A 26,415-nucleotide genomic window follows, 5' to 3' on the forward strand; every position below is an offset into this window, starting at 1 on the left:
AGTTTTATTTATTTACTCACTCTGAAACATTTTATTTGGATTCAGTAAGTTTATATAAATTACAATATGCTTATAAACTTTTGCATACCAATGTGAATAATATATACTCTTTGTGTATGCCTTCTCCCTTGTCTCCTTATTTGTGCTCACAGATTGGAGTGACTCATGAACTCAATCATACATTTGTGACAGACGAATACCAATAGATCGGTTAGAAAAAAAAAACAAAACTCCATCCTATACTGTCTTTGTTGCCGGTCTCCGTCTTTTGCTCCCACACACCCCTCCCTCTCTCCCATCCTCTCTCACCCTGCCACAGCATTTCAGAGCTGCCAGAGGCGTTAACAGAGAGCGAATAGACTCTGATTTCACACACAGCACAGGGAGGAGTCGGCGTCAATGTGTAAATGCACACACGCACTCTGATGCCCATGCCCAGGGAGACAACAGGAGGCGGACAGAGACTTCAGTTGCAGAATGTCCACTTGCTGCAGTCAGACATGTAGGAGGAGTAGCTGCTCTGCTCGCCGTTCCAGCTCTGTTTCAGTCCTGTAAGCACCTCCCATCCCCCCCAGTGTTCGCTCCCTGGTCTGCGGTTGCTAAGGGGCTGGCTGGAATGACCCGGGTAAGTAGGAGACACAAGAAGATGCACTAGATGGGGCTGCCGGCTGGGAGGACTCTCTGATCCCTGATCCCTCCTCTTCTCCATGCTGACACACAGACAGAAGAGCTCTGATCTACAATACAGATGCATGCCCATATAGGAGGGCACTGCTGTGCAGACCAACGGTCTTCAACAGGCACAGCTTGAGAGGAGGACCTCCACAGAGACACACAGGTAAGGGGCAGCACAGCTGCGTCTGCTCTGTTGGATTTCCATCAGTATTGAGTTGTGCAGATGTAGAGGAATTGGCAGTGTGTCATTTAATTATTGTCTTTGATCCAGGTCTCAGCTTAAAAAGTGATTGATCTGTTTGGTTTATGCTTGTGTTTGTGTGCTGCACTGCATGAACATTGACTGATAAGAAGATGGGTTTGTGGATGAGCACTGTGGAAGCATGACAATGGGTAATGTCTCCTGGATGAGATGCTCTGATATCCATCAGATGTCTACATGATGTCAGTGGGAAATAAGAGGAAGCATAAAAGGACCAGGAAAGGAAGAAGGAAAAGACTGAAAAGTGCCACATCCTGTCTTAGTGATTGGTCTCATATTTATTTGAAACTCCTCGGTTGGCGATATCTTCCAAACACTTGGGGCTGTGTTTCTCTATGTTTCAAGGCAGCTACAAGTGCTTATAGTGAAGAAATGTTTGGGGGAAAAGCTCTAAGGGACTTTATAGAGACAGTGCTTACTGAAGCTGAAGAACAGGAAGAGCTCCTGCGTGTGCATACATCAAGCCACGAGAAAGCTGGAAGTTGGGGAGGAAGCCTGAATTTAGACTGAAATTAAGAACAGAAAACATATGCTGGAAATAGAGGTTCAAACAGAGGATTCAAATGATTATCTGCCATGTTACTAAAATATAGAAGGTCTACGAAGACCTTTAAGAGTCTGAAAACAGAAAGAGAAAAGGTCTCTAAACAGCATATGTTTATCTGTAATGCTGTTCACATGACTCTTAAATGTTTTTTTTTGGGGGGGGTCACTTTCTCTGTGAAAGTCAATGGCCACAGCAGCAGCAGCTCCATTCAGAGATTGGCTCTGAGCGAATGTGCTTATGCAGAGGTGCCCGTGCTTCAGAGAGATGAGCTGTCCAGTGCTGTTGCACGGTGCATACATCACTAAACACAGAGCTATAGGCCCAGGAGGAATCAACAGAAAGAAATCCATTACTTAGATGACTATGGTTTTGTGATCTCATCACATGAATGTGTTTGGTTTGAAGACACTGGACAGGGGTGAATGGAGAGAATAGTAACAATAAACATCTTCACTTCTCAAAACAACAACAACAACAAAAAGAAGTTAACACAGACCAAAAATATCAACCTGTTTTATTATGGTGTCTGTTTTATTATGATTATTTGATGATATTCAGTTTGAATTTAAATACTGGAGCATCTTTCGATGATTTTCATCTGCTCGACTCGTCTGTTGTTTGACAGAGTGGACGTCTGAGGAATTATAAGCTTTTTTCAGAGATGCTTGGTTGATCTTTATACATTATACTTACACATAAACTCCACCACTATCAAGGAGGGATGCAATTACCAGACAAGATTCAAATCACTATTTTATTTATGCATTAGTATCCTGAATTAAATTCAGTCTAAAGATCCAAAATAATTTCTGCAATCTTGTTGCATGTCTCACTCTCAGGGGCAGCCCCTGTTCTGTTTACTGTCAACTTCTGTTTAGTCAATACAAAAAGCAGAACAGCCCCAATGTTGCAGGGTATGGAGCAAATTAACACCATTTGCAAAACTGCCTTAGCCCAAGTTCACACACCTGCCAGCTTCTCATAACATGGCTCATTGAGGCGTTCGGTATAACATGACTGCCACCGATAAATACCAAGCCAGGGCATGCTTTCAAAATCCATTCAACATCAAAGTGACAAGGTCTGATGCACATGTAAGGAGAACCAGTTGGCACAGGCCAGAGCTCTGTAAATCTGCATAAAAGCAAAGTAAAAAAGAGAAATGGCACAAAATAAAACCTAGAGATTACACCAATTACAAGAACGCCTTTAAATGAGGGGGAAAAACAGACAATTTTTTCATGCTCTGATAAATATTTTGCTAGTAGTTAGGCGCTCATGGATGGCTTTGTTACAAATAACTTGAGTACTTCCTCCCCAGAGACGAGCGTGAACAGACACAATCAACCATTATGGGTCTTCCTGGCTAGAAATTATTTTAAATCTAAAATTAATCTTGTAATGTTGGACGAAATGATTTTTGACTTGGAATTACAGATGTGAAGTTCAAGGATAAGTCTTGTAGTATTTTATGCATTTATTACCATCATTAAATCTGATGAAAACACCAACTTCTCCAGAAAACTACTAGATATTCAGTCTGGTATTAGTCTGATGCAGCCTGTGTTTTTATTTTTCCTAATTGATGCATTTGGGTGATTTGTTGACTAATTGTATACATATCAAAGGAAATGAAAATATCTGCATGATAAATGACATCTGCCATTTGCAGATGTGTTATAGAGGATCAGTTAGGATAAATGGCATGTCTTTATCTCAGATTAATTGGGATAATTTATTTATGTGATCTAAATAGAGAGATAATATATGGTTACTTGCAAAAGCTATCCATACCTGAGTGTATGGTTGTTTCTAAAGGATTTTGTATGAGAAATCAGGTGTCTGCAACCTATGGCTCTTTAGCCACCGTGACTCATCAATGTGTCGGCCAAAAGTGTTAAAGTCCTGAGAAATATGTTTAAATATAAAAGTTGTTTAGTTCTTTTATTTTGTCATTAGGCTGCAAACTGAACATCTTCCATAAATACGGAATGTTTCATTCAAAAAAGTGTTTTATTATGTGTAAAATTTGGAAATGTTACTTTGCTCTTTATTTTTTTAGTTCTTTAACTTAACTAAAAACGTAAAATAATTGTTGTAGTAGGTGTTCATACAACTAAAAAAGTGTCATGCAGGCTATATGGCTCCAGACAAAATTTATTTACCATGTATAACTGCAAAATGGCTTTTGTTGTAAATGTTGCGGTAGACCAATGCAAAACGGCTCATAGCTATGAAATAGAATGAAAATTATACTTCTGTGTGGTATGAAAATGTGTTTTAAATGAAAAGCTGAAACTTGTTTATGTCTATTCATGCTTCTTCAGCATTATGTCCTAAATAACATCTAGTGACACGACTGCTTCCCGAAGTTAAAAAATTAACTAATAGAATCCATCTGTGTACAATGCCTCAGAAGTTTGCATGAGAACATAGACAACAAATAGCATCATGAAGACCAAGGGATGCATCACGTAAGTCAAGGACATCATTGTAGAACAGTTTGACAATGTGATATTCCAAGTTTTGAACATCTCACATAGCGCTGCTCAGTGTGAAGAGAGCATGGGACAACTGCAAACATTTCAAGACAGCCAGTCCATCCAAACTGATGGCAGGGCAAGGAGAGACGTAAATAGACAAGCAGCCAAAGAACAAATTATAACTCTTGACGTCCTCTTGAGATCCACTAGTCAACAGGTTTTGAAACATTTTCAACTGAGCAACTATTAGTGTTGTACTCGAAAAATCTAGCTCTTATGGAAGAGAAGCAAGACGGAAAATCAAAATATATAGACAGGGCAATACAGGAAGAAAATCTCTTAGATTCTGCAAAAGACTTTAGACTGGGATGGAGGTTCACTTTCCAGGAAGATAATGACCTTAAGTATACAGCCAAAAATATATTTACATTAATATTTGAGCATGGAACAATCAGGCCTAAATCCAGTAAAGAATTTCTCACAGTACTTAACAGTTTTTCAGGCTTAAATCAAATCTGACCCAGCTTGAGCTATTTTTCAAATACAAATTTACAAAACGTCTCTAAATGTGCAAAGCTGTAGAGAACCAATAAAAGACTTGCATCTGGAGTTACAATAGAGGTGGTTGTATGCAAAACTTTTCAGATTTTTATTTGCAAAAGATTTTTAAAAACTATTTGTTACTTTGTTTTATTTATATTATTTTAGGTATCTTAAAAAGTTATAGTTTTACATCTTGTCTTGCACTAAGATTATATAATAAATAAACTAATCTCCTATATCTAAAAAGATAGGTATTTAATTTGATACATTAATCTGTTTAACACTGTATGGAAAGGCTATATTGTATACTGGTTCTGCAGAAACGTCTACGATTATTTGGATTTTGTTTTGTTTGACTAAATCAGATGTTATGTTCAGTTGTGCCGGTTACTATAGTTAAAGCCAGAGTGTTCCTGGAATGAAACCTTTTATATTTTTCACTTTATTTACCAACACACATCTCAAAGAGGTCATTTCCAAAATGCAGTTCATGTGTTGAAGGACATCATGTACTACGATGATGTTTTAAAGGTTTGTTATGTATAACATTATATGGGCTGAAAAGATCCTAAATACAGGAAATAAATAGGGAGGTAGTTAGAAAAGGGCGATACTTCGTGACATCAATGGTTTTAACCTGATGATGGGCCGAGGCATTTCTGTGTGGCATTCCTCTAAATGCTGACATAGGTTTTCACTTTGTGCTCAATATGTTTCACACAGTCCAAGAACATGTATGAGAAGAAACTGGTGACCAACCTAGCAGTATGTGTGAGTGACAGCATGACAGGTTCAGTGTCAGTCTGTGTTTAACTGATGGACAGATACTGAAGTAAAGGAAAACAAAGGTAGAATCTGATGCCTTTACAACTTAAAATATTGTGGTAGGTTAAGACTATTAAGGACAATGATGATAGAACTAACATTCCTGTAACTGGCTAACGTGTCAGAATGAGCGTCTAAGCACAATAAACTAGTAACTCGGCAGCAATAAGGTTTAGGATAAAAAAAGTTTTTGAAAAAAGTGTTCATTGTGGGATTAGCCACAGACTTTCTGGACATACGGTACTTAAAAATTCTGCCTCATAAACGTTACAACTTCAGTGCCAAACTGCATATGGCACAGTTATGCATAACTGCCAGGAAACTTGTGCATGAGCTACTCGCGTGTGGCAGCAATCGCAACAACACTTAATCGTGTGCTTATAATATGCAGACAGACACTCTGTCTCTACTATTGAAGATTCTGGGATGTCTGCTATGAATGCTTAAAAAGCTGCAGTTGAATACATATCAACTGAGCTTATATTTATTTGACCATTGACCAGTTTAGTTTTATTCTCAGACTGTCTTTAAATCATCTGAGTTACTCTTGCTTGCTGGGGAGCATTTCAGTCTTGCACTCGTACAGTTGTAGGTTTAATTCCAGTTTTTTAATGGCACAAGTTGATGTGTTACTAGGCAAAACACTTCACACCAATTTGCATGCCAATCTGTGTATTGGAATAAGGAGGTGTACACATTTTTAAATGAAACTGGGTGCGTGTGTCAGTTTGTGCGGCCAGGGTTACTGTAAAAATGCTGTAGAAATTAAATCTATTTGCAAAATCTAGAAAGAAAATAAGTTTAATGTTCAGTTGTGATTTATGTCAGTCTCTTTTCTTTAGCAGCAGTACCAGCTCTCAAAAACAGCAAAGAGAGCCATGTGTTCATTCTTTACAAATATTATCTGTCGCAAGGAAACATAACAAATACCTCCTGATATTTTACAATTTACTATTGTGGTCATTTTTTTTCTTAAGCAACAAATTGATTTTGCAGGATTAGAAACTGTTTAAATGATGCATATGGGAATAAATAACAACTGATTAGACACTGGCTTCTTTACTACGACATGTCAGACTAGAGCAATTCAACCACAAACAAAGTTAGAGGTAAAAGGCCAGGGGTCAGGGTAACATAAAGAAATAGGATTGATTGAATGCTAACATAAAGGGAATGTATTTTATATACAGCACAATGCTACAGTAAGATCTGTGCTATGATGAAGGCAGGGAGACAGACAGACAGACGGACGGACGGACAGACAGACAGACAATTCCTCCTAATCATCTGTGGTAATGCAAAAAAAAAAAATCATGTTCACCCTCGGTTGTGGTCACCCCTGACAACCATCATTTTCTGCTGCTGTTTCTGAGGGGGAATCTTGCAAGCTGGCAATCAGACCTGAGACAAACACGAGACGGGCAAAAACGATAGTAATAAACTGAAAGTGTTACTAGAGTGATAAATATTTAAGTAACTACAATTATATTAATTGGTCTTCTGTGCCAGCAGATTCATGCTCCATGGGAGAGAAATGCCATGTGGAGCTTTTGCTTAACTTGGCCAAAATTCCAAACAATCAACTGGGGAAAAAAAGGAGAAATAAGAGAACACAAATTTGAAGTGAATCCAAACGATAAATTTACTATTTGAAAACTAGATTGTACGAGCTGTGGGTGTTTTGGTCGTCTGTTGTCAGCCACATTTAGCAAAACAGTCTGTCTTTTTTACAAAAGTGTAACCACACTTCAGCTTAGCTGCAAACTGTCCCTGGCTAATAGAGAACTTCACACCATGTCTACAGCGATCCCTGCTATCCAACCAGAAACATTTCTACCTCAGTAGCACGCAGAGCACAGGTACATTAGATACTAATGAAACGTAGTATGGTGCTGGAGAATCATTTTGAAAATCACTCGACGGTGTGAAGCCTCATCAAAAACTACCACAGAACTGACTTCCCTTTGAAGGTTTGCTGACTTATTAATCCGTTTTGATACCCAAAACTTCGTCATTCAACATTCAACATCATCTATTGAGTTGGAAACATACTGTATATGCAAACCTCTGTTTGGTCTTTAAAAGTATTTCACCTCCTCCACTTACAGCACTTGTTACATCGTTGTCTGTAAGAACCACTGGAGCTCCAGAACTTAATTTCAATGAAAACTTCTCAGGAATGTAATAAAATACCAAAAAGTGTAATAACATATGAGCATTTTAAATAATGTTCTAATAACTTAAAAGTATGGCTCCTAGATAATCAAAGTGCAGGCACTGATCATGTGATTATTATTTTTCTTCAGTGTTTTTATGTATCGTTTTTTGTGCTATACAGCTTTTTATTCTTTTTAAATTTGTAGCTTGACTCTAGATAAAAATGCTTTTTATTTATTATCATCATTATCTTTTCTTTTGGAAGAAGCTTGTTCATTTGTTTGCATTGAGATGTAATGCATTACATTTATATTGATTGCACGTTGAGGGACTACAGATGAAAACTAGTCATTATGGCTAACTCTGGCATATTATGTGATGTGCAGTGTCCCTTCTGAAATAAATGAACAACAGTAGGAATCTATAGCTTCTTTGCATGCATCATAAATACTAAATCCGCCTCAAGATGTTTACGTTTTAGCACAGCCATATGTCTCTCTCAAACTTCCATAAAAATTTCTTATTCTTAGCTGCACTTTTATGTCAACCAAGTCCTTCTTAAATGACTTTATGTTATGCATGTGCAGCGAAGAGCAGCAGTCAGCCACTTTGAGTTGCACCACTCCTTGTGTTGTAATGTAAAGAGAAAATAAACACAGTAACGTTATGATGGCTCTGAGTATCTGTATGTTGAATATAAAGTCTTGACAATTGTCAAACATTGATCCGGATTTGGATACAGACCCAATTCACACCTTATTTCTGGGCTAGTACTCAGCTATTTGGAAGAAACCTGAATATATATATAGCAAACCTATAACATCGATCAATTATAGACACAACATTTAAAGCACAGGGCTGACAGTCATATTAAATAAATTATAATGTGTGTTCCGATGATGCTCAAATTAAAAGCATCTTTTGAAAAAGTAGACATTCAACATGCTTTTCATTGAGCTCACATTTCTGTATGTTTTTTTCAAATTGGTCTAACATAATATTGTAATTAAATGTAGGTTTTCAGAAGCTGCATGTGGAAAATCATCATTAATACAAAACAAAAGCTTGAGATCAGTCTGTGTGTAATTAATCTATATGATGAGTTTCACTTAGTTAATGAAACAAATACATTTTTCAGTATTATTCTAATTTATTGAATATGACTGTAGTCTGGCCCCCACATGATTAATTGGAACAGCAAAGAAAAAAAAATACAATCTAAATAATTAGGACACCTAAAAACTTCTTGTACAGTAGCTGCTGCATGTGTCAAGTTAGGTAGTCCTTCAGAGACAAATAATGCAGCTACATATTTTAGTAAAGTGTTGTTTTAACATTGTAGCTAAAGTTAAACAATGATGGAGCGGAGGATACCGTCGAGAAACGTTCAGGAGACAAAGTCTTGGTCGCTGTCAACAGGAACAAAATCATCCTGATTATTCAATGTGCCATTATTGTGGAATGAAGTAGAGCACACAGCAATTGCAGTTATACAATACCGATTAAATGTAACATGAATTTCAAGTGAACGTCACAATTTAAAGGCAAATTAAATGAATACATTTTGCTAAGCCAAAATTAATCCCAGTAATTGGGCTGCTTTTCATCTGAGCTGTTAAAACTTTGATTAGATTCTAATCTGTGTACTTTGTAAAATGAAATGCTGAATATCAAAGGCAAAATAAAATGAAAATTAAAAAAATGGTTTTGGGTTTGCAGTTTACACAGTTTGCAGAAGATAGACTGTCTATCTTTTAACACAGGTGTTCTGATATTACAGTCTTGTATGTTAGCTTTAGTCCATTAATTTTACTTTGTGTATAAAAAATTACTAAAGTTTAAAATTTGGTTGTAGAAAATGCATCCTAGGTATTGGAGTAAATAGGTTTAGTTTGTATCTGTTATTTATTACTTTTATATCTTTGTACTATGATGAGTCCTTGTTCTGTTATGATAACTCAGTCAATACACACCGAAGCAGAGGAAAGAACATGTCTGTGCCTTCTTTACTGATATATTCCAGGGCTTTTACATGGTAAAGTGTGTGTTTAAGTAGGTTACTTGGAATGTAGTGTAAAAGCACTTAAAGTGGTCGACAAGATTCGAAAAGTGCTACAAAAATTCAGTTTATTCACCATTTAACCCTCAGAGCACAAAGTGGGAAGGGGATGCATAAATTACGATGAACCCCCATCAACAAAAAGCTTTTCTACAGCATCTACAAAATTCTCTTGCCAAATCTATATGGCTGAACATCCATCAAAGAGAAAATGCAATGTGCTGTGAAAGACTCAGGGTCACCAGCCATTTTGGGGGATGTACGCCATCTCTGTGAATGATGTGGGCATAACCTTTAACATTAGCATGGATGAACTCCTGGAATATTCACTGATGAAGCAACCATCCGTTTGCTTAATAACCATTTTCTTTCAGCATTGTAATGTTGCATTCCGTAATAACATTTAGGCATGGGCAGGTTACAGGTTAGAAGGTATATTGTGATGTTAAAAAGTCACGATTTCAAAAGCACTAAACTTTTCTGTCATACTCTTCCTGCTGTATGAGCATTTTTTTTTATGTCTGATCAGAGATAAGGTGGAGTTACATTCACAGCACGACCTCTACGCCCTACATAGCTACTAGTTCTGCAAATTCAGGCAAGTCGCCTCCTATCGTCCCCATCTAAAAAAAGTAAAGTCTGCTATGTGGAAATACCTCGGCTACCTCGGTAAGAAGACAGATGGTAACTTGGAGGAAGAACATGCTACTACGTGCAAAACGTGCTTGTGGACATTTTTAGGTGGTGGGATGTCAAACATCATAGCACACATAGGGGCGCACCACCTGTCCCTATTTGCTAAATTAAATTAAAGTTCATGCTGTCTTGAAATTAACTATGTACTGTTAGCATCTGGCATTAGTAAAACAAATATCACCATGTTGTTCTGGTCACAAATTCTCTGCATGAGTGTTTCTGGAGTTTCTGGGTTGTGTTTTGGATTAATTTTAAATGAAAGGCGAAATTACAGAATGCTTCAGCATTTTAGCGTTAGTTAATTTTAATTACCACGTTCTTTGGCAGAAAGCGCTTTTCGTACATGCTTATGGTTTGTTGTTTCTACATGCTTATAATTTATATAAATAAACTGATTTACATCAAACTCCGTCTCGAATCTCAAATAACAATAGAAACTCCCACTGTGATACACTTTTTCTCCTTCTTGATTAAAGTATGTTTAGAACTACATTCACTGGAATGATAACCTTAGAAGCTTGACATTTTTACAGTTTTTAGCTTATTCAGTCTGCTTTCAAGGCTTAGATTAAGTTCCGGTCCTTGATGAAAAGAAACATTCATTGAAGATCTTCACTGGCACAAGCTTTTTGAATGTGAGTAGGCTTAATCCATGCCTGGGAAACAGAGCCTTTGAATATTGACTAGAGCTTAAGACCTTTATTTGAATATGTGCAAACATGTTTCAGCATACACTGCATAAATCTTTCACAAATACTCCACAAAGCAACCGAGATTTTACCTTTAAACACTTCCATCAACTCAATCTGTTGTCTGACATCCCTCCATCAGGCAAAAAACCTATTGATTACATTTTTTTTAACCCTAGCAGAGGGACACATGCTTAAGCTGTCTAATAAACAAAACAATCTGGCCTTACTTCAGGGATTACTAAATCTTTCCAAAGCCTCTAGTTATATTTAATTGTCTAGCAGGTGAAAACTCTAAATATGTTGTGGCTACAGTTCTCTGCAGAATTCTCTAACAAGCTGTCAAACACTAGATTGCATCAGACTTAAATCAGACGTGGCTCTGTGAAGTAGAACCACCACAGCCGCTGCAGAGAATGAAGCTCCTCCAGACTCCTCTGTATCAAAGCTTTCAGTGACCCTGCTGGTGGTTGACTCACACGGCACAGATTTTAATAAAATCCTAGAAGTATTATATGACACAGTATTTTATGTCTGGTCTTTTTTTTTTTTTTTCTACAAAAGATTTAAAACGTTTTTTTGTTCGTGGTGGATTTCTCTGTTCAGAGGATCAAACGTATGGTATATTTTATATAGACTTTAACAAGCAGGTAGATGAAAGAGAAGTTGGGTATCTGTGCTGCTTTCTCAGCAATACAAGCAACTGCAAAGTAAATGCAATTGATAGGTATTTTGCTCACCTAAATAAAAAGAAAGAACCACAGGCGTTTATGAGTTTTCGACCAAACTTATTCTAACAGCCATTTTAGTAAAAAACCTTTTACTCTTGTATTTCACACAAATTTTGATAACAAGGCAAATAATGTTCAATAATTTTCTGTTCTGACCAAAGGAAGGTTACTCTAATTATGTCCTATTTGAAGCAGAAAACTACATTATTCTCTAACCTTTAAAATGATGCATAGCGTCCACATTTCCCACCAACGTTGCAAGCATTATGTCACAACCAATCAAGTCCAGAAAGAAAGAAAAAAGAAAAGTGACAGGTATCAGGTGAACTCCTCAAATCACGACTTTTTTTTTTTTCATGTTTAGCAGTGTTTCACACGTTTACTCTCTCTCTCTGCATAGTAAGAGAGATGGGGTAGTCAGCTGCTCTAGCATTTTAAACACAGCTTAAGTGCAGTGGTACTTCATAAGTATGCTGAGAGCATTCACAGTTAGGTATTGCGCACTTACACACCAGGACAATACACCAGAACATAAAAAGCACAGTCACCTAAACTGAGGTGAAAGCATGATTTAGCTGTCTCAGTCTGTTACACGACATAATTAACATCATCTGTCTTCATGACACTGATATAAACTTCTATGGCAAGATCCTAGATTTTACCTTTATTATGTTCATTTGTTGTCCTGTGTCCATTTATAAAACCCTTGATTGCTGCAAATGTATTTCACCTTTAACGATGGAAGTTTCAATGAGAACAAAAATCATCATTATCATAAAAGTTATCAAATATCTTACAACAAAAATCTGCTGACTTGCATGTGGGTATGCTAGATCGCTTCACTTTCGTTTTCGGTAGATTTACAGAATCTTCTGTTTGTTAATCATCATTTACACAAAACATTACGCAGATCTGCTATTAATTATAAAAAAAGATTCTCTTTAAACGATATGGCTAATGTATTATTGTACTGTGACACATTTTATTCTTTGTTTTGGGGTGACTCACTAAAATTTGGACATTAATGATGTTTTAAAACATTACAAGAGGACGATAACCCACTTTTCTGTGATGTACTACTAACTGAGTCTTGCACCAAAACTTTGAAAAGATACATTTGTGAGCAGTAAAACAAATTAGCATACATTAAACACTGAAATCTTTGTCTGTGGTTTGTTGCTCACATTGTTTTTACGGTTGCCTTGACACGCTCATAAAATGTTCTTCAACAAAACAGGCTGCAATACCATCTGTAATAATTATCTTAAACCTGGTAATCCTTTAAATATTTAATTAACATTATTAGGTGGATTCATTATTAGGTGTGCTATTACACTTATTGTTGTAACATTTCATTGTATTTTGCTAAAATAGTGCTACAATATAAGAAAGTTAAAACAAGCCAAATTAAAAACATAAATCTATGCTACCACGGTGTTGCCTCAAAGAAAAGCTGCTTTTCAGACAGGAAACTCTTGATACCTTTGATTTGTTGGAGTAAATAAGGCTGAGGATTCCTCTCAATCTGGCGCTAGAGTCTCTCTGCTGAGATCTGTGAGGTTCTTTGATGTGCACGTTGCTCACTCCCTGAAGCAGTACAAACCGAAGATAAAGCTTTTCCACATAATACAGCCCTTCACTTCAAAGGTCTAAAAATTAATGCACAGGTGTGCGCAAATGTTGTGATAAGTCCACACATTTTAATGCAACTCTTAGCAAAAACCCTTCTGTTCTTTCAAAGAAGAACATGCAGATTAACTGAAAATACAGTAAATACTACTGACATATTTGAATGTTTCTACTGACAGTATTTCTATTGCTGTCAAGTAGGATGTGAGGATATGCCTACTTTTTCAAAATCATAGAGAGATTTAATTTGTTTATCTTTTGTAGACTTTGTTGCCATCAAATTTTTTGATCATCACACTGAGAAATAAGACATTAAATGTAGGCATTTTATGAAATACACACTGAATTTGATTAGCACCTAAAAAAAAATACATTTTAGTGTTTACATTCTTATTTATTCTTCTTTATAGAAGCCCAATGGTTATTAAGGTTAAAACCCTTTTTTTATTATTCTTTTAAGAAGATGCAGCGGTGCATTAAGGAGCGTGCTTTGTGCAGAATGACAGTGAGCAACAGCAGTTCAAAGTTAGACAGTAAAGCCTTTTTTAGCCACATCCACACAGATCAAATTTTACAGCATGTACTGTAAATTACTAATTTCCATTATTATTATTACTTATTATTATAAGTATTTACTAATTATTATTTGTAAATGATATCCATACTAATTTTTACTAATATCCATACAAACTAAGCAGATCTAAGGTAAAAATCTGAATTGAGCATTAAGACCTGCTGTGTGAACAAGTCTAAAGAGTGCAACATTATCAATGGTGTTGTATTTCAGTGCTTCATCCTATTAAACACCTAATTCTTGTCTCTCTGCATTATTTGTTCCCAAGTAATTATGCCCATGTATGTCCAGGTTATTGCAGACTTTCTCTAATTATTACATCACACCCGCAGTCCAATCAGGTGGTGAGCTCTTACCAAACTCAGTCCTTATGGGTGGGTAAACTTGCTTAGCAACTCAGAAACGTAACAGTGTTGGTTTACTTTTCCAGCCACTAAAGTCCTTCTAATAATTAAACAGATAGTTTAGACTATTGTTGCAGTTTTCTGTTGATATTTGTCTGCTTATGTCTCTACCCGTACAAGTCTTGAAGAAATTCAGCTCATGGCAAAAGATCAGACTAAAACAACAATGCCGTTTTAAACAAGCCAACATCTCATCACTTGTGGATGATGACATTGTGCCCATTTAAAAAGCTGATTGGTTTAATCCAACAGAAGCAGCTGTTCACCACTACTTGGATTCAGCTCATGCAAATAAGATGCCAGGTTTGTCTCAGACATGACTTGCGTATTTCCTCTCATGGGCAAATCATGCAGGAGTGGCCAATATCTCTGCTTATTTAATTCTATTGACAGAGAAAGCAAAAATATTGAACAAATGTTATTTTGCTGTAAAGCTCTGTGTGGTACAAGCCACTTGAAAAACACGACACTTAATTTTAAAACCACTTATCTTCTGTGTTCTGTTAGCAAAATGAAACATTTCTGAAACAAGGCTTTCACCTTGTTTTAGGAACGCCATCATAGCTCTCTTTATCCCATCTTCAAAACAAATGGATTTCATATTGAGCTGCAGTCCTTTGAACATCTTGTCATACTGGGCCACACCTTTGATAAATCCTTAATATTGACAACGATCCATTTCTTTTTACCTTACCCCTTCTAGGTGCATCCAAGCTTTGGTATTCTTTCTGCTGACTCTTCACTCTGCATTACAATTTAACCTGCTTGTTTGTTTGTTTTACAGATCTGCCAGTGTATTGGATTTAGGATTGTTTATGTTTGTTCTAAAATCAGATTAGTTTTCTGCTTGTTTGTTGTTTTTTTTATCTTTACCTAGAATCAATTGCCCTCTGAATTCAGGAGAAGTGTCTTGGCACAATGGAGGTCATCAAGACCATGGGAACATTTACAATGGAGACTGAATGTAATCCCCCCCCCCACTGGGTCAGTCTAGATTGACTTTAGCTGCTTCCTAGAGAAAACTTTTCCTCAATAAGAAATTCAGCTGCGAGGTTGAGATAACGGTGAACTATCATTAAGGTGGGTCACGGTTCAAGAGCTTTTGTATTTTCACCCATTATCTTTGACACCTTTCTTTGCATTTTTATGCCTTATACTTTTTCTTTTTTTAAAAGATCTATATTTACAAATTTGAATTTAGCTTTTTTTTCCTACAAGCTCCATCCAGGATAGTCAACTAGAACTGCTTCGGAATAGCAAATTCTGCCGAGATGATTTATTTAAATCAAAAAAATTATGACATACATACATTTCATACATTTCTGAGGCGTTATGAAATCTTTCAGACAACCTGAAACAAGATGTTGCGTTTCTTTTATCCCAATGCTCATATACATTCTTTATTCACTGGTAAACAAGCAAAAAAAAAAAACTGTATTGGCACTTAGAGAAAGACAGATGAAACACTTTTATCTCCAACTCGGAGTGCTCCCAGAGCGCTGCTGTTTTAGGAGGCCATTTTGTTGCAGGGTCTTTTTTATTATTTAGTTTGTTTCTGTCTTATCTCATTTACCTAGGTGATAAAAATCCACTGCTTCTTTTAGGCTGCTGACTGTCAGTGAAAGCTGTCTTTAAAGGATTCTCTGCTCTGTAAAATTAGGTGTGTTTCTATATGTTATTTATCTACTTTTAAGCAGTGGTTTTGTAATGGTTATTTAGTTGCCTGATTTTGTGTAACAGGGACTGGGAAGATCTGTAAGGTATGTTATAAGAAGTGCTTCTTTGACGCCGGTTGAATTTAAAGTAGTTTTGTTCAAGGTTGAGTAAGCCCATCTTGTGTTTCAGGAGCCATTTTGAGACCATTTGGTCCATCGTGTCCAGACCAAGACGTAGCATGTTTTCAGTTTTGCATCACAAATGTGTTTGGATATGTGCACAGTAATTTTAGGTAATTAAGATGCGTTTATTGCATCACTTATGGTGATTCATTTGCCAACATTAACAACTGGGCCATGTTTGGTTATTTTTTCTGTGTGCACAGTGTAAACAATACATGGGACAGTGATTGTGTTTGTATGTGGTTTCCCTCTGTTGGGAAGGGCAACGAGCAGGATGATTTGGAGACACATTTTCTACATATATCTGCAAATCTTCAATATGACAATTTAACTTGGAATTCTTGCTTTAAGTTGATATTTTGGACAATTATTGGACATTTTCCTATATTTCTCTCAGTAATTAGAAATGGTGAAGGACTTTTAAACTTGGCTCCACATGCATTCTCTGTGCTTTCATACAAGTGTAATTAAATGGAAGATGTGGAAACTAAATTCTGTCAACGTAGTGATGGCAGACCGTCTGATTCCTCTGTACAATCAAACACAAAGCTTCTGTTGTCAGAGTTCTGCTGTCAACACATCTATGTGCAAACAGCTCGAGAAATCGCTCTGATTTGTAGTTGAAAGCTGCTATGCAGATTTCAATCAGATTGATTGCTTTTATGGATGATTTCTTTTGCAAACCACTCCAAAAAGCTGTAATTTTCAGATGAACTTTCAGCATCATCTGGTACTGGAAAATTCAAATGTATGTATGTGTGATTGTGATCATGCGTAAGCATGCTCGATTAAAGCAGGCCAAAAGGTTGTATTACTGCAAGTCTTTCCATCCTCTCTCATGCACACAGAGATGCTTGTACACACACACTCTCTGAAACACACAGATAAAAGCCTCACTGACACAGTAATTGTGTGGAGGTACATTCATTCTCTTCAGGGATGGCTAATTTAAGTCTTTAATGCATTCAAACTCTGAGGAAAATAGAGAAGTGGCTTCACTGAATCCATGTGGGCCCCCAACCCTCCCACACCTACATTTCCACATCCCAGAGGAAAGGATGCGGCCCTGTGCAAAACTATAATGTAATTGGACATACTAAATGTTACATTATGCAGAATGTGTCCTCTTGTAAATAGCACTCCGCTGTGCTCCGCTGTGATTTGAACCAAAACATCCGTCTTGACTTCAATTCCACTGCCACTTGTCTACTGATATTTCTCAAATGTTTTTCCATCTATTCATATTATGAAACTGTGATTTGACAACATTTTAAGATTTTTGTGTATTTATCAATGAAATACACATTTATTATCCCATCTATTACTGTAAATCAGTTTTGTCTTGATGTACTAATGGAAAAGGGATTAATTTCTGTTTCCAAGAAGAAAAATGGATACAAAGTATGGATGAAGGTTGACAAAAAAGAAAATAGAACAACCTCAATGTTTTGAGCAATGCCTCACTTTTGCAATATTACCTGGCTAGAATAAACTGATAGATTCCCAGTGACTGAGGTTTTATTTAGCATAGACTAAGTATTCAGTCTGGTAAATATGTTAACTGTAATTATTACACCATATATTGTTTGACTTTTTCAATATATATTACATTTATACAGTACATACACACATACATATATGCATATGGATGGATCTTTTGATGAATGGGTTAAAGAATAAAATCAGGAAATTAAATATTTGCCATTTTTTATTTTTCTTCCAGATTTTTTCAGAACTGGAAAACACTTTTGTCTAACGCTAGACTTTCTCCAGTCTGTGCCAGAACGCTATTTATTGTCCAGTTATTAAAATATATATTCAGGTGTTTAATTCAGTCTCCACCTCAAACACCTATGTATAAAAGCAATGCCTAACAAATATAAGCATATAAACATAGTCTCCTCCAAAACAAATTAGACGTATACAGTCTTTACAGCCAGGGTTTTGGTCTTGGGTATTAATGTAAGCATTGGTGCTGGTTTTGCTTATTTAAACATAAATCCTTCCCCAATGCTCTTTCAGCAGAAATAATAATCAACCAAATCCACTGCCCTCATTAGGCGGAGAAATGCATTCTGAAGTTAATTTTAGGCAATGTAAGACTTAATCAGAGTGAATTAGTCGAATGAAGAGAGGATCTGGTTCCAGTCTTATTAGTATGAAATCAACCTTTTGTATCTGACAAAGATTCCTTGCAGCAAAGAGAAATAATCACAACCATGAAGTTTATAAAAAAAAAAGTCTAAGATAGGGGAATAAAGTGTCATCTGATTAACAGAGAATGATAAATACTACTTCATAGTTTTTTCTGCTTTAACACAAGAGATTTAATCGTGTCAAAGCTGTTTGAATCTTTAAACTGTACTTTGTCATTAACAGAAGAATTTAATTTATGATTACAGGTCTCACAATTTTTTCAGCTTAAACAAAATTCACAATGATCCACATTACATATGTTTCACTATTTATTCCTGGACATTATTACCTTCAGTATTGAAACTCACAACGAAAATAATAAAGGGTGTTTATCTCGTCAAAGAGAAAAGGCAACAAATCCATTTGTTAAAATATATCTCCAGAGATGAAAGAGAACCCAAAGTTTCTGACTAGAACAGCTCCCACAATGAGAGAACGGTTCACTTTAACGACTGATTTACAAAGAAGTTAGGGGAATTGTGCACATTGTAATACTCTTTTACGTATTTACATTCATATTATTAGAGCTTTTATGGTATTTGCACAAATATTCCTGCTCCTTGACTTTTTTTCATATTTTGTTCAACCTCAAACTTCAGTGCAGCTTTTAAGATTTGTTTTTGTTTTGTACCGAAAACCTAAAAGGTGTGGGTCACATTTGTTTTTGGCCTCCTTTACTGTGATACTACTAAATGTAATATAAGATTTGTGTGAAAAGAAACGTGTGTAGATTGTGTTTGGCTTCAAATATATTTTGTATAATTTATAATTCCAGACAATCCACATGTTTTACCAGTTTTGATGCTAAACACAGTGATTTTTTTTTATTCTGCAAAATATTGCTAATAGAGGAGAAATGACCCTTCAATAATTATTTCTTCATACCTCAGCATAGTAGCTTAAATATGGAAATATTAGATAGAATAGAATTCAACTTTATTGTCATTGCACTGTCACAAGTACAAGCAACGAGATGTAGTTTGCATCCATCCAGAAGTGCTCTACAAGATATAAATATTTATTTACAGATGTACAAGACTATGTATGTATAGACTATAAGGGGTTATAGCAAAGAGATATACGTAGATATTATGTATAAATATAAATATAAATATGGGAGCTATATGCACAGATTATACAGAATATACAAGAATGTTAGGAAATGGATTATATATGTATATAATATAATACAAGATAAATAATGGCAGATAAAATTTACAGATTGTATGTGTGTGTGAAGAAAACAGTCCGTGATGTGTGTGTGTGTGAGGATAGTCCATGTGTTATTGTTGTATGAGAGGATAGGGGAGTACAGTCCTTATAGTTTATGTTTTATGTCAGGAGGCGTTCAAAAGCGTGACAGCTGTGGGAAAGAAGCTGTTCCGGTGCCTGGTGGTTCTGGTCCGTAGGCTTCTGTGACGCCTCCCAGAGGGCAGGAGGGAAAAGAGTGTGTGTGCTGGGTGAGTGAAGTCCTTTGTGATTTTCCCGGCCCTTTTCAAACACCGCTTCCTGTAGATGTCCTTGATGGCAGGGAGCGGTGCAAAGTATATAGTTTTTTTTCTATTCAGAATCTGTTTATACGTATAATACTGCTAGGTGTCTTGATACTTTGGTTTATATGTGACTTCCAACTAATTTGTTCATCTATAAGGTCTTAAGTTAAACTTGAAATATCAGGAGAGACATCGCTGACGTTACAGTTAGTGATCCAACGTTCACGACCAATCTGATTCTTTACCTTTAACAATGGGACTCGAGTCAGTTCGTGAGAGCTGTTCTCGCTGTTCTGCAACTGCTAGTATTATTTTTATTCAATTTAAAATTATATTTAGATATTTGGCAAATACATACAAGGGTGGACGTATGGGTATACAGAATGCCAGGCCATTTGCTGTTTGTTTTATTTTATTCATATGTCAGGGCAGCAGACTGTGTGTGACCTGGCTGTGACACACACACAAATTTCATGCGGCGGGAGAAATGGTCTGGACATTATATATGATCAGACGGTTAATGGTGTGTTCCTTTCTGGGGGGTTTTTGTTCCTTGCCTGTTGCTCCTTATTTATTATGCTTGAGTGAGTGTTGTTTACTATTAATGCTTTAATTATTACATTTAATGGTGCAGAAGAGGATTTTTATTTCTGCAAAAGTTTCTCATGTCCATTTTTTTCCCTACTATTTGTTACATTTTCCTTTTATTTTGCTTCTCTATCACATTCATTATCTTCCACTTTTCCAGGATCAGGTCATGGTGGCAGCTGCAGGATTCATATGTTAAACACTTGGGTATTTGATCTTTTATATTTTTAAAATTTGTATATTTTATGAATAATATTAACTTTACTTAATGCAGATCATGAAACTTTTTCTGTGATTTACAGATAGAAAAACTAGTTTTTCTAAATGTTTATAGAACTATATTTAGTTTCAAATCTTTATATTTTGAACTGCATTCGATTCTGTTCCCTTCAAAGAGTCAGACATCCTATCATTAGTTGCTGTTACAAATGCACTTATTATAAAGTGAGTATTGGCTAAACCAGCTGTTATTTTTAGGTTTGTTTTTGGCAGCTACTCAAAGTATCTATTAAAGTAACTTATAATGTAACTTAATTACTTTTGAAATCAAGCAGTCAGCAAAGTAACTGTTACTTTTTAAAGGATTAATCAGTAATCATTACTTAGACTACTTTTTCAAGGTAACAGTGGCTGGCTGTAACATGACAAAGTGTGAAAATGTCTAAGGGATCTGAACTTTTATAATTGTAGCAATAATGAACAACCCTGTGGTGTTTACATGTGTTTCAGCCTGTTTGTGATGTGAAACCAAGAAGTTGTGCAGCGTTGCTTCTGGTTCAACATATTTATCTCAGTGAGTTCAGAATGAGACTGTGATCATGCTCTACATATTTAATGTCAGTGTGTTCTAACATTCAGTCTGAAGTCAAATGTATCCCAAACTCCAGATTTTAGTCGGTAAGTAAAAGACTTAAAGATCTTCCACCACTTTCCAGTGGTGAGCAGATTGTGGACCTACTGAGAAGTAAATAGACTTAAAAAATTCAAGCGCACACCCTGAGGTGGAGTCATGCAGAAAGCAGGATCATCTCTCACTAATATCTTCTCCCTCTTGACATTAGCTGGTTGTTACTACCTGGCAGGGTGTCTTTATGTTGATTTATAAAAAACAGAACGACCATTGATCTTGTTCCAGGATTTTACAGGCTATGTCTGATCTGAACTGAGGGCCACTGCTGAGATGGAACGCTCCTCTGGTTAATTAATGGTCTGCAGGTAAAATAGGAGGCGCCGTCTTCATCAGCCAGTGCAGTCCATTCTCTGGAGAGGAATCATTCTGTAATGAAGGGCACTTAGACCACCTGCTAAGAGACTACAGCCATGATTAAAAGTCACTAAGAGTTCTCTCAAACTCAATCAGATTCATCAAAGATGATCAACTGAGACATGGTGTGGCAGCATCGCCAACATTTGCTTCTTTATTTAAATTGTTTAATCATAGATGAAACCTTGAGGACATGTTTGTTTATAATTACAGGACTGGTGGTGAACCACCATTTTTTAGGAGTGTCCTGTCTCATTCAGCAAGTCCAAGTTAAAGAGTCTGGAGTCAAACAAATCCCTTTGGTAATACCCTATTAGTCCTGCAAGGAATACACTAAATCCTGTCTATGTCAAGTCATATTTCAGAGTGAATTGCTCCAAGCAAATATGCTGACAATACTCAGAACAGCAAATATGGAAGATGAATAATGCACACACTAATGAAAGGGGAAAGCTAGAATAAGAACTTATTCGTGGAAAAGCCTATTGGGATGTCTGTGTATGGAGCTTTAATCTGAATGAGTAAACTGTAATCAGTTTTCAGAGTTTGCTGCAACACTGCATCTAATTTGGGCCGAATCACTTCAATCCTGTTGCATCTGCAATCACAGCAGCTGATCTGCAGTGTTTTGTCTTTGTCTCCATGAAATGCAGCAGTATTATTTCTGCCTTCTATAAGTGCTACATAGCCAGTCAATAAGACATACAAAAAATACATATTAAAATATCTCTCCATTCATAACACATTCTTTCGTTGTTATGAAGGGAAATACTTCCTTGTATGATAATGATACATTTCTGCACTCTGTAGTAGTGTTGCATAGCAGATGGTATGGAGACAGTAAAGCCTCTCAATGTGTGAAGTATCACTTTTATGACAGTTAACTGCTTTAGTCAGCATTATTTTTGTATGGTTTTCCCCCTGGAGATAAAAGGATTCTCTCAGTTTTTCTATCTGACTTTTTCCAGCATTACTATAAAGATTTTCAAGCTCAAAACATTATTCTGGAAACAAGGTAGATCAGATTTTGATGATCTATGGCTGTGCTGTCATCTAAAAGTTATGCTCTAGGTTTCTTTTTGTATGTTTTTTGTTGATGCATTTGAATGTTTTTTTGTTGTTGTTTGTTTCCAGATGAAATGATCAAACAACTTCAGTGAACTTCAAAAGTTACTTTGTCAGAAGTATACATGAAGACAAAATTGTATCCGCTAATGTATGGGCATGTCATTGACAAAACAACATCTTAACCATATGCTTTTTTTAATCATTAACAAGCTTTTAGGATCAATCTATCTGGATATTTTAATTTTTTTTAGCAGAAATGGAAGAGTTCATTTTTATGGGTTGGTTTATTAGCGATCTCTCTCAAAATCAATGCTAGTGTTTATGGTGCATCTAATATTTGAGTCTGTGTGTATAATTTTGACCTTGACTGGATTATAGAAAATATATTTAAACCTATGAAATCAGTTTTACTATTGAAATTTTCTAAAGTTGCTTTGTTGTTTAATGATCTCACATTGAAAAAAAGTGGAGTATAAACTTATTGTGAATTTTAAAATTAGACAAAGGCAACCAGATTGAATACAAAAAGCAGATTTCAAATGATGATTTCATTTATCAGGGGGAAAAAACTAGCCCCAAGTAAAAAAAAAAAACCAAAAAACATAATGCTTTAATCTAGAGAAACTCACAGCCAGAAGACAATGACAGATGCATAATATAAACAGGTGCAAGGCACTTTCAAATGAACCAATCTGATTCAGCTAAACTGAATGCTCATCAGAAGCTACAATCCATAACAAAATAAAATCTGGATCTGTAGGTAAATGTTTAATGTTGCCATGATGTGCTGAATTTGAGCCTGCTTGCTTTTTTTTTAAGTTGCACATTTGCAGACCATTCAAGCTGAAGTTGAACACAGAGGAAACACGGAATTAGAAAATTTGCATTTGTGAGGGCAGCTACTACAGTGATCCAAATATAGTTGAGCTGAGTGTCCATCTGGTCTACTGGCATTTGCATTTTTATTTTTTTTAGATTGGTTCAATTTTCACAATGTGTCTGAACAGCAATGATGAGAAACAAATTGACAAAAACTTAAACTTAATTCATTAGGAAGATCATAATGAATTTAAGGTTTAAACATCTTGCTGGATCTTGGTCATTCCAGTCTGCAGTCTGATTAGTTTTCTGTCAATCTGTTTTTAAACAATAGTGTAACTTTAATAGCATGCACTGATAAAACAAATGTTAATCACCAAAGTGGTGCAATTATTGTCTTATATTTTAGTGTAGTAGGTTTCAGTCAATATTTATTTTTAGAAATTACATGAGTCTGTAAGGTAAAATAATACCTAACAAGTGAAATTTATACATTTTTAAAAATTTATTTAATTGTGTTTGTTAAATTCTAACTATATATTAAAGCCATTTTATCTGGGATTTTTGTTTTCCATGTTAATGTTAGCAAAACCAGAACTGGTTTCTTGTTAAAGCATGCAACCTTAATGAAAACATAATAAAGTTTGCATTCTGACAGATTGGTATTCAGAACATTACTAAGATAATTATGTTGGTGATTGTCAATTATTAACTCAGCATTAAGAAGCACAACTTGGTTTCAATTTTACAATATTGTTTAACTAGCTAGAGCTGGATACAAATTTTATTATTCTTTCTGTACCGAATCTTTCTAAACCCTTATGATAGTTTCCAAATTTCAATAATGCAATCCATCCAAACAACTGGCATATGATGAAGGGAAGACATGACTGTTCATGGAACAAAACAACTTGTTGAAATGTTCAGATAAGAAATATTCTTTACACAAGGAAGCATTTTTTAATTTCTTTTTTTTTTTTTTAGAATTTCCCCATTTTTAAACATTGAATTTAAAAACTACTATGCTTGATTAAATTTTGAATAATTTTTGTGACAAATATTTAGTTTGGTCCACACTCTCTTTTTACAGTGTGATGTGAAACAACACTGGTGTCTAAAGTGTGTGTTGGCAGCTGACGGCTTCATAAACCTATTTGCCAATTTGAGGCTGGAACCTGAACATGTGGCCAGTTCGCCTTTTGCCAAACGTCTCACTGGGCAAAGGTGCTTCTCCCAGCTAAAAGCTGTAATCCCTCTCCCTCATGCCAAGTGTGGCCAATAACTGCGTGGCTCACAGACTCATCAGTCTGGCACACAATAAATCAGCTTGGTCTCCTGCAGAAGCCCAGGAGCCTTTCTGTATATCACATGCTGCACTTACATACATTCCTGCAGGCTTTCCCATCTGACAGAGATTTGCTGGCTTTGCAAATCTAAATAATGCAAGGTTATTTGTATAGCATATTTCAGCAACAAGGAAAACAAACAAAATGCAATAATGAACAATATTAGACAAACAAAAGAAAAACGACAAAGTAACAAACATCATTTCTCAAATGTCGCCATCAAGGAAAAACAAAAATCATCATTATAATAAAATAAAAAAATTATATATGCTCTATTTATTATTAACAAAAGGCAACAAATTAGTTTTTAACCTTAATCTAAAGCAGTGTTTCTTAATTATTTTCAATTTTACGTTATTCCCCTTCTGGGGAACATAATTTTTTTATGTCCTCACTGAATTGAAATATTGAGAACATGATAATGTTCAATTGTTTATCCGAATAAACTACTGGCAAAAGCATCACCTAGTTATCAGAGCTGATGAATAAAACGAGACAACTTCAATTTTAAGCTGCTAGAGCTCATTTTAAGTTTTAAGTCTCAACACAGTGTTCAAATTCAGGTCATTAACTCAGTAATATTTAATTAAGACAGCTCAGTGTGTGAGGTTCTGGAAGGAAAAAAAGTGCAAATAATTCACTGAGATGTGATTTTCACACTTAACTGTAAAACCTTTTGAAACTGCAAACATTGGTTATATTCCTTTTCAAAAAGGTATATACTTTTCACCATTTTGGTGCAGAACTTTGTGTAAAAATTGGCCCTACTTTAGCTTGCTAGAAGAGATGAAAAGGGCACAACATTTTACATCGACAGTAAACTGGAAGGTGATATAGACTTTGTTGTGTTTATTGGTCTTTTGTCAACTTTAAACCTAGCAATCCTCCACTGTTTTTTTTTTGACTGTCATAAACTCTTCCAGTAGGGCTGGGCTTATTGATCTAAATATCAATACTATCGACAAGGTGAGTACTGGTATTGGATCAATGCTAACATGATGAGGTCAATACTTTTGTTTTCAGTTTCTCTCTGTCAAGTAAATTACTAAAATTTGCTCAGAGTTCATGCCATCACCTATAGGAATTAAAATGCCAAATATCAAGAGCTTATATGTTTCAATTTGAGAGTTGGATTCCATACCTTTGCAGTGCTTCCAAATATTAATATGGCTTTTGAAGAAAAGATAGTGTTCTTATTCAGGTTACATTCAGATTTCAGTTGCTGACTTATTTCATAAACAATGGGTATAGTAGTAGGTAAAAGGGGAATTGTTTTATTTTTTTCTGCTATATTGTTTAATATTCTAGTTGGTTAATTTAAAAAAAAAAACTTTTTGGTATTGGTATGAAAATTGGCATCGGTGATAATTGCCCTGTGTTTATTTGGTAATGTACTGATACCAAAATTCCCAGTGCTGCACACCAGTGTGCTACTTTTCCAACCGGATTAAACATAATGCATGTAAATTATTTTGAGCACTGCTGCCACCTAGTGACTGGAGGCTTTATTTTTCAAGCATTAATAAGAC

The 26,415-nt window shown here is 35.7% G+C and overlaps 1 protein-coding gene across 3 annotated transcripts in view; it reads left to right on the forward strand.

The window, feature by feature from the left end:
* Positions 1-346: 346 nt before the first annotated feature.
* frmpd3 (FERM and PDZ domain containing 3) overlaps positions 347-26,415 on the forward strand; it is a 95,462-nt gene continuing 69,393 nt past the window's right edge. For 2 of the 3 annotated variants that reach the window (XM_023328568.1, XM_005795355.2), the window contains exons 1-2: positions 348-625; positions 722-838. The gene's annotated coding sequence lies outside the window, so the exon portion shown is untranslated. Of the gene's footprint in view, positions 626-721; positions 839-26,415 lie in introns of all 3 variants that reach the window. The other variant, XM_023328565.1, reaches the window with a different exon arrangement.

The sequence above is a fragment of the Xiphophorus maculatus genome, chromosome 23 (genome assembly GCF_002775205.1).
Source record: "Xiphophorus maculatus strain JP 163 A chromosome 23, X_maculatus-5.0-male, whole genome shotgun sequence".
NCBI classification, from domain to species: Eukaryota; Metazoa; Chordata; class Actinopteri; order Cyprinodontiformes; family Poeciliidae; genus Xiphophorus; species Xiphophorus maculatus.